Raw genomic sequence first — 8828 nt, 5'->3', positions numbered from 1 at the left:
AAGCAAAATTTAAAGTGAATTGATACTTGGTTCTGAAATTCTAAGAGCAGAGATTCAGGATGGGGAAGATGCAATTTAGCAGTAGCACATCTAAAAAAAAAAAAAATGAGGGGTTTAGCCATTAGCAAGTTGAATATGAGTTGCTAGAAGGAAATAATAAAAAAAATAGTGAACTTAGATTCCTCTTTCATTTATTTATTTATTTTAAATTTTGTTTTATTGCTTAAAGTATTACAAAGAGTATATGTCTTGTAATATCCCCCCGTCCTTGACATTCCCCCAGCCTCCTCTGCCCCCCGTGTCTTATGTCCTTGACAATCTGTTCGATGCTGCTCTGCCTCTGTATCTATTTTTGTTCATCAGTTTATAATGGTCTTTATTATCCATAGATGAGTGAGGTCATGTGGTATTTTTCTTTCATTGACTGGCTTATTTCACTTAGCATAATGCTCTCCAGCTTGCTATCTATATATTAAGTAGACTATTTGGCACTAGCCAGCTACATCTGTGGAAACAGTTTTTAATTCCTTATACGGTACTTGAAATAAGGTGTAAAAATAATTGAGTTTGTTTCAGAAAACACAGATTAGGTACTCAATAGAGTTAAGGATGACCCTAAACCTTATTGTGTAAAACAGTAGAGGAACACCAACTTTTGTTTGGAGTAGAAAAGATTCAGAGAGAGAGCAAAAGAGCTGTCTGTAAATATTTGAAGGATTGCTTACGGCTATATGGCCCCAGGAATGCAAAGTAGGACCAATTTTTGGATACTCCTGGTGCATGGATCTAAGCACAATACAAGGAAGAAATAACAGCTAGGACTATTGGAACATGAAGCAAGCTCTCTGGGGAGGTAATATGTAGCCTGTCATTGGAACTGTTCAAATGTAGGCAAGGGCAGCCACTTCAAGGGGGAAATTGTAGAGAACACTCAAGCATAAATGGGTAATTCAATGAGATGATGGTTAATGCCCCATTCAATCCAAAGATTCTGTGCTTCAATGACTTAAGGTTTTTATTTGAGTTTAGAATCAGTGTGAATTAAAATGAATGTTTTTTTCTATCTAAATGAAAAACCCAGTTTTAAAGGAGGAGGGGAAAGGGAGGTAATGGTTTCATTGCACTTTGTTTAAGTCAAATCAAAACGATAAAGTGAACTTCAAAAATGTAAGATAGATCAGGATATAAAGGGAGGGAACAGTTAAGGAAAAATGAATGGATGTTAATGTCTTCATATATGAAAGATTTCTCATGTAAATTGTGTTTAGTTTAATTTTGGGATGAGTATCACTTTTCAGAAAAGCAATTATACTCGATATAATCACAAATAAACCGATGATATATATTATAACAGATTGTCTCACAAAGAAGCGCATTCAATGTTTATATAGCCATAATTATTAAAATCAGGATACTTAGATTCTAATTCCTGCTTCTGTTCTACCTAGATGTGTGCTGGGGAATATGTCCCTTGCCCTCTCCTGGCACCAATTTCTTCACATGTAGAGGGAAATAAAGTAAAGTAAGTGACAGCAAATTTTCCTACCTCTTCTGAAATGCTAAAACTCCATGAACAGAAACAGTCTGTTTTTGGCAACTCATTCCCCTAAGACCTATTTCCTCTTTCCTTTATTACACCCACCTCCAAGGATGCTGTGATCGCCCACTCAGAAGTCCAGTGAATTCTGTATCATCTTGATTAGAGGACCTTTAAACCACATTAGACAGTAGCAGATCTGTTTTGAAACTTGAAAGTGACTGCTGCTCATTTGTAGTGTCCTTGGGGAACCTATGTGAAAGACACTCAGGTAAGGCTAAAATAGTTTTTAAAACATGGCTCAAATGCAATTAATGAATGTGAAACACCCACACAAAGCCCCTTTGGAAACTGAAATGAAATTCGACATAATCTGACCTTTGATATATAATGTTTTCAAATAACACCTTTTATCACAGTTGGAGAGCAAAAATGAAGGAAACCAAGCTGACTCTAAACACCTGAGTTAAGAATGTTATGGCAAGTAATGGACTTCATGAACTACTATAGTTGGCAATTTCTTGATATAATTGACAGAGTTAGCTATAGTACACACTCAACAAATGCTGTGTATTGATTCTATTCTAAAGAACAATTTAAAATATTTCATTTCCTAACTCTATTATTTTTAATACTCACCCAATGATATTTTTCCATTGGTTTTTAGAGAGCGTGGAAGGGAGAAGGTGAGACACACAGAGAAACATTGATGGGAGAGAGACATATCAATTGGTTGCCTCTCACACAAACCCTGACCAGGGCCAAGGATCTAGCCTGCAACTTAGATATGTGCCTTTGACCAGAATCAAACCTGGGACCTTTCAGTCCAAAGGCCAATAGTCTATCCATTGAGCCAAACCAGCTAAGGCCCAACTCCATTCTTTAGCTAAACTTCAGCATAGAATGTACATGGATATTAGATGTAAGGAGCATCAGTATCTATGCAAATCTGTGTATGGCATATATTTTAGCAAATAAAGACCTGAGTAAATAATTTTGTTTACCTGTGTCTAATTTCAACATCTATGAAATGAGAAAATTGTGTTAATTGAATCACAATTGTGATTTAACACAATGAAATTGTGTTAAATTGAATCAAAAGTTTGCTTCCTGCATTTGGACTCCTATTATGCTTCATTGTTTGATCTGTGCTTTCAGGTTGAGTCCAGAAGGACACATCTATACATATAAAAGCCTAAATGACCGGTCAACCATTTGACTGGTCAACAGGTCACTATGACGTGCACTAAACACCAGTAGACATTTGCTCAATACAGGACGGGAGCCAGATGCAGGGCTCATGGCTGGCTACCACAGCCCTGAGACCACAGTGAGCCTACTGAGTGGTGGCGGTGGCAGGCACAGCAGGGCCGGGATGAGCAGGAACAGCAGGCAGGAGCAGTAGGCAGTGTTGGACTGCCAGTTTTGGCCCAATCCCCGCAGACCACACTGAGGGACCCCACCGGTGTACGAATCCATGCACCGGGCCTCTAGTGTGTTCATAATTTGCTGCCTGTTATGCAACCCTCTGTATTCAAAGCTCACAGCCACATTGTTTCAGAAAGTTAGCAATGTCATGGGGAGACAGAAACACCAGCTTTGAGAGTTGCATTTGTGTGATCCTTTCAGAATCAAAGGTGCAGCTTTTACTTTGCTTCTTTCTCTTATTCTTTTATTTTATTTTATTTGTGCAGAAGGGAGAGAGGCAAAATTAGTAACATTTTGAAAATACTCAGTTTAGATCCCCAAATTATATTTTAAAAAAAATAAAACAATTACTTATTTGGTGAAATGAATAGTAGCAATCATGCCTTTTAATTCGCTATGGAAATATACAAACTTAAAGAACATTTTTTTTTCATAATTTTTGGAATAAAGAAAAACTATTTCAAGAGATCAAAGTAGGCAAAAAGCAGCATCAATAAAATGTTATAGTGACAGCTTTTACTTGAAGCAATCTAATAATAATCTTAACAGAGTTTCTATGGGATAGTTGGCAAAACCAACTCACAGTTTCTGTTCCTGAAGCCTGAAAGATAATCAGGAATTATGTGCAGGGGAAAAAAGGGGAATTGCAAAAGATTGAATTATGGTATAAAAGGGTATTCGGAAGGGAAAGAAGGCCTTATGGCACTTTTAGGTGGATTAATATTGTGAAAAGACTTCAGCTCTCTGACTACTCTGAGCTTCAGGTTTTCATCTGTGAAGTGGATATAACAGCTCCTGTATCATAAATTATTGTAACATTTCAAATACATATTAATAAATAATACAAACATTGTGTAGTATTTAAATGCCTACAGGTAAATAAGTATTTTACCAAAAAATGTTCTTTTAAAAAAGTAAATTTACAAACATTGCATGCATAATAGTCCTGGACACGATCCTTATATTTTACTGGTTTAGACTATGAAGCAGAATACAAACCTATTCTTAAATTTTTAAACATATAATGTAATGAAGAATTATGAAATGCTGAAATTTCTAATCAGTCTAAAAGAGTAACAGTACACTCATTAGTCAATATTATTCTACTAGTGGCCCAGTGCATAAAAATTCATACATTGGAGGGGGGGGGGGCCTGCCCCCTCTCACAGTCCAGGAGCCCTCAGGGGCGGGAGGTGACCCAGCGATCAGGGGAAAGCAACATCCCCATCGCACCTCTGCTGCTACCACTGCCGGCAGCGCAAGCCTCGGCCAGCCCTGGTTACCTGAGCCTAGAGAGGCCCTGGGTGGCTGTGCGGCTGAGGGGACCGGGGAACTCCAGAGGCAGGCATGTGGTGGGGCTGAGGGGACTGGGCGCCACTATGTTGTGGCTGTGGGTGCCGTCATCTTTGGGGTAATAAATTAGTATGTTTCTTCCTTATTGGCTGTGGGCACCATCATCTTTGCAATAGTGTGAGGGTCAATTAGCATATTTTCTCTTTATTAGATAGGATATTAGTTCAGATGAATAGTGGTTAGACAATCATATACTTTATACGGTGGTATCCCCAATATTTTAAGCACCCAACTAATACAGAATAATATGGAAAGTAAACTGCAATTAAAAAATAAACACTAAAAGAGTAGCTGCATATGAATTATAAAAATGAAGAAAAGGAATAGTTTGATAGGGGATGAAGAGGTGGTTGATTTATAAGTCTGTGCTGCTATTTAGATAAGATAGAGGAAATTCAACTAATTATTTCTGCAGACCCAGGCAGGGACCTGAATGCATAATAGTGGCTCAATTATTGTTTGCTGAATAAACTTGAAGGGATGGCAACTCAAAAATTTAAAGGTAGGTTACACATTGGTGTTCATAAATTCTCCTTTCCTAAGATGAAATAGACCCCAGTTGAGGTATTCACATTTCTTTCTTATTTGTTATTTGATGCAAATAGTATGAAATGATGAGAATACTTTGAACTCTAAAATCATAAGAATTTTGTTAAAATTAATTTATTATTTTAAGAGTAATTAGGATAGCCTTTGAGAGAAGGAGTTGAAAAATATATTGTTATCTCTACATAGGAATAGAAAATCTATAGCCTCCTTTTATAACCCTTTTCAGAAATAACTCAAATTCCTTCCACTTGAAATTCTATTTTCTTACTATAGGTCCAGTGCAGCCTAGGACCCCTTGGGAGATGTTCAAGTGCCATTTTAGGTTTGATCCTGGGGATCGGACCTAAACCAGCAGTTGGAAATCCCTCTCACAATCCCTGGACCACTGGCTCCTAATCGCTTACCTGCCTGCCAGCCCGGTCACCCCCCAACTCCCCCCCTGCTGGCCTGGTCACCTCCAAATGCCCCCCTCTGCCAGCCTGGTTACCTTCCCACTGCCCCCCCTGCTGTCTTGTGGCCCCCGACTGCCACCTCCACTGGCCTGGTTGCCTCTCATGGCCCTTCTGCCAGTCTGGTCACCCCACGCAGCTTGCTGGTCAGTTGTTTGGTCTTCCCTCATTAACCCCTTGCCAGCCTGGTTGCCCCAAACAGCCTGCTTGTTTAGTCATTTGGTCGTCCCTCACTATCCCCCCTGCTGGCCTGGTCATAGGCAGCCAACTTGTGAGGGTGTTAGGATTATTTTGAATATTACCTCTTTATTATAGAGGATAGAGAATCATTTATAGACAGTAAGAGAATTAGTGATCCCTCAAACCTCTTACTCTTTCGTATTCTGTTTAAAGGTTGGAAGCCCCTCCATTTGATGAGTCACTTGATCTTGTTACTTGTAAATTATACTTGATTCTTTACTCTTCCCCATATTCAATAAAATGCCAAATATTTCTTATAGAATGACTTCTCCATCATCATCACTGCTACTCCTCTAATATAGGCCCTTGACTATGGCAACAGCCTTCAGCATAACTCCATGTTCTGTCTGTTTCAAATTAATATGGTATGCTATAAGCAAAGCTATTGTTTTAAAAGTGCAACTATTGCCTCATCACTTCCATGTTTGAAAGCTTTAATGGTGTACAAAAATATCTTCAGAATAAAATAGGCATTCCTTTTAATGTCCTATAAAGCATTCTATGATCTTTCTCCTGCCTCATCTCTTAATATTCTTTGCTTTGAGTATTATTCTTCATCCAAATTGGATAGCTTGTAGTTTGCAGAATACATCATGCTATTTCATAACTCCATTTATCAGCTCTAATTCTAAAATTAAAATTGATTGTATAAGTGAATGAGATTTTATGATGTGTCAACTAAGTCCTATGAAAAATAACTAGACAAAGTCTTTCTGATTGTTTTTCCCCTTAGCCTATACAACATCTCTTCTTTCACAGCCAGTGTATTTTTTGTTGTTTTAGTTGATAATTCTGGAGTTCTGATGGAGCAACAGATACAATAAGTAAAGACAATTCAAGAATCATAAAATGTTTATAAAGTTAGAAACTGAAATTTATAAACCCCAAAACATGTCAGTTACTGTTGTTGGTTGGGTAAAAAAAAAATAACTTTTTAAAGTATAGGAAGAAATAAAGTTATAGGAGAGTTATGTCATTTTGCAAAGTAATAAAACATGTGTACCATGGAAGCAGAAAGCCTTGGGTTGTATCTGTGCTTTGCCAATTATTATGTATGTGATATGAGCAGTTATTTGGTTACACTATGTCTCAGTTTTCTTAAATATAAACTAAGAAAAATAATGTACCTACTTCATGTGATTATACTGAGGATTCAGTGTTCAGGGTGTGTGTGTGTGTGTGTGTGTGTGTGTGTGTGTTATATCATTTATATATTTGCCTGGCACATAATAAGTACTTGATAGGTATTATTATTGTTATTAATATTATTATTAATTATTATTAAGGAGAAAGGAATGTGATCTTGTGTGTCTACAAGTGGAAATAAAGTTACCCTATAGAAAACTTACTACTTATTACCTGGAAAAGAAAATACTAGGTTTTACATGTGCAAAACAATACCTCTTATTGGGAAATAATGACTTGTTTGCTCCCATATTTGGACCTTTATTTGTATCCATATTATGTGTAATTCTAAACGGATTGAGATTTGTGGATTATGATGTAGTAAAGATTGAATAAATTGTAAAAAAATAACTACCCACATAGTAAAAATATATATAAACTACAGTCTGTAATTACTTGCCTGTGCACTTTTGTATATTATTTACCAGTAAGACCAATAATCCAAATATGTCTTGGGACCAAACAGAAATAAATACATGAATGGATTTAGAAGGAAGGTACAGTGCATGTTTTCTTCAGAATTCATTTTCTATTAGAATAAGATCCCTGTGGTGTGTGTGTGTGTGTGTGTGTGTGTGTGTGTGTGTGTGCGTGTTTCTTCTTCACTGTTTCTTTTGAGCGCTTAGAAATTCATGTATGTAGACTATGTCTCCTTTAAGCTAAAGAGGTAAGCTGCTACTTCTGATCAGCATTCTACATCCTGTTAATTTCTGAGAAGTTGCCTGCGAACCACAGGACTGAAAATTACCATGTCATCTACTGCATCCAGGATCACCAAAGACATCCCCATTTTGGTCTGGGTTTGTTGTATGTATAAAGCTGTAATACAGCAGTGTGGCTAGAAGATGGTGCTAGATTTGATGATAGGATTTTGTACTTTTAGACTTTTTTCTTAGGAGCATGCATTGCCAATGGTTTAGTAGAAGAGTAGCAACTTGATTTGGAAAGGTGAAATAATCAGGATGTTCTTATAACTGGCAGAACTTTCCACCCCATTACACAATATGGTCCACAATCCACCCTGCTGTTCTTGCCAGAAATATACACATCAGTCTCTCCAACAACAGTTATAGCCAGTCAGTTATAGCACCTAGGCAATTTTATTCCCTCAATGACTTTTAAATACATCCTTATTAATTTTGTTTATAACAACTCTTTACAGGTGTCAACTATATATCCTAAAATTCACCCATTTTTAACTGTATAATTCAATGATTTTTAGCAAGTAAGAGAGGTGTGAAACCATAATTATATAATACTAGAGGCCTGGTGCACAAAAATTTGTGCACTGGCTGGGGAACAGAGGTGGGGGGGGGTGTCCCTCAGCCCCACTTGTGCCCTCTCACAGTCTGGAACCACTCAGGAGATAACCACCTGCTGACTTAGGCCCGCTCCCCAGGTGGCAGATGGCAGGCCCAATCCCTCAGTGCCTGCCCCTTCCCCCAGGTTGCGCACACAGCAGGGCCAATAGGGAGTTGGGGCACCGCCCTGGGTCAGGTCGCACACGGGACGCCCCGGGTGGGTCGCACATGGGAAACTCGGGCTGGCCAGCCGATTGCTGCTGCCCTGCCCGGCTGCCCCGGTTCAGGTTGCACACGGATGCCCAGATGGAGGCTGGAGGGCTGGCCGATCACTGCTGCACTGCCTGGCCGCCCAGGTCGGGTCGCACACAGACGCCCGCAGCCCCAGGTTGCAGATAGCAGGCCCAGATGGTGGCAGGGCAGGCAGGATGGCGCTGTCCTACCCTGCCTGCAGTATGCAAATTAGCCGCCATCTTTGTTCACAGTTAATTTGCATATCACGCTGATTAGCCAATGGGAGGTGTAGCGAAGGTACAGGCAATTATCATGTTTGTCTATAATTAGATAGGACTAGAGACCCAATACACAAAATTCATGCAAGAGTAGGCCTTCCTTTCCCCAGCTGCCAGCACCAGCTTCCTTCTGGTACCCGGGACCTGGGCTTCCTTTACAGCCCTGGCTTCATCCTGAAGGTCGTCCTGAAGGCTGTCTGGTCTAATTAGCATATAATGCTTTTATTATCATAGACTAGAGGCCGGTGCACAAAAATTTGTGCACTTGGGGGTA

Source organism: Myotis davidii, unplaced genomic scaffold, assembly GCF_000327345.1.
Source record: "Myotis davidii unplaced genomic scaffold, ASM32734v1 scaffold2364, whole genome shotgun sequence".
In the NCBI taxonomy this organism is placed as follows: domain Eukaryota; kingdom Metazoa; phylum Chordata; class Mammalia; order Chiroptera; family Vespertilionidae; genus Myotis; species Myotis davidii.
Note: the sequence above shows the minus strand (reverse complement) of the source record.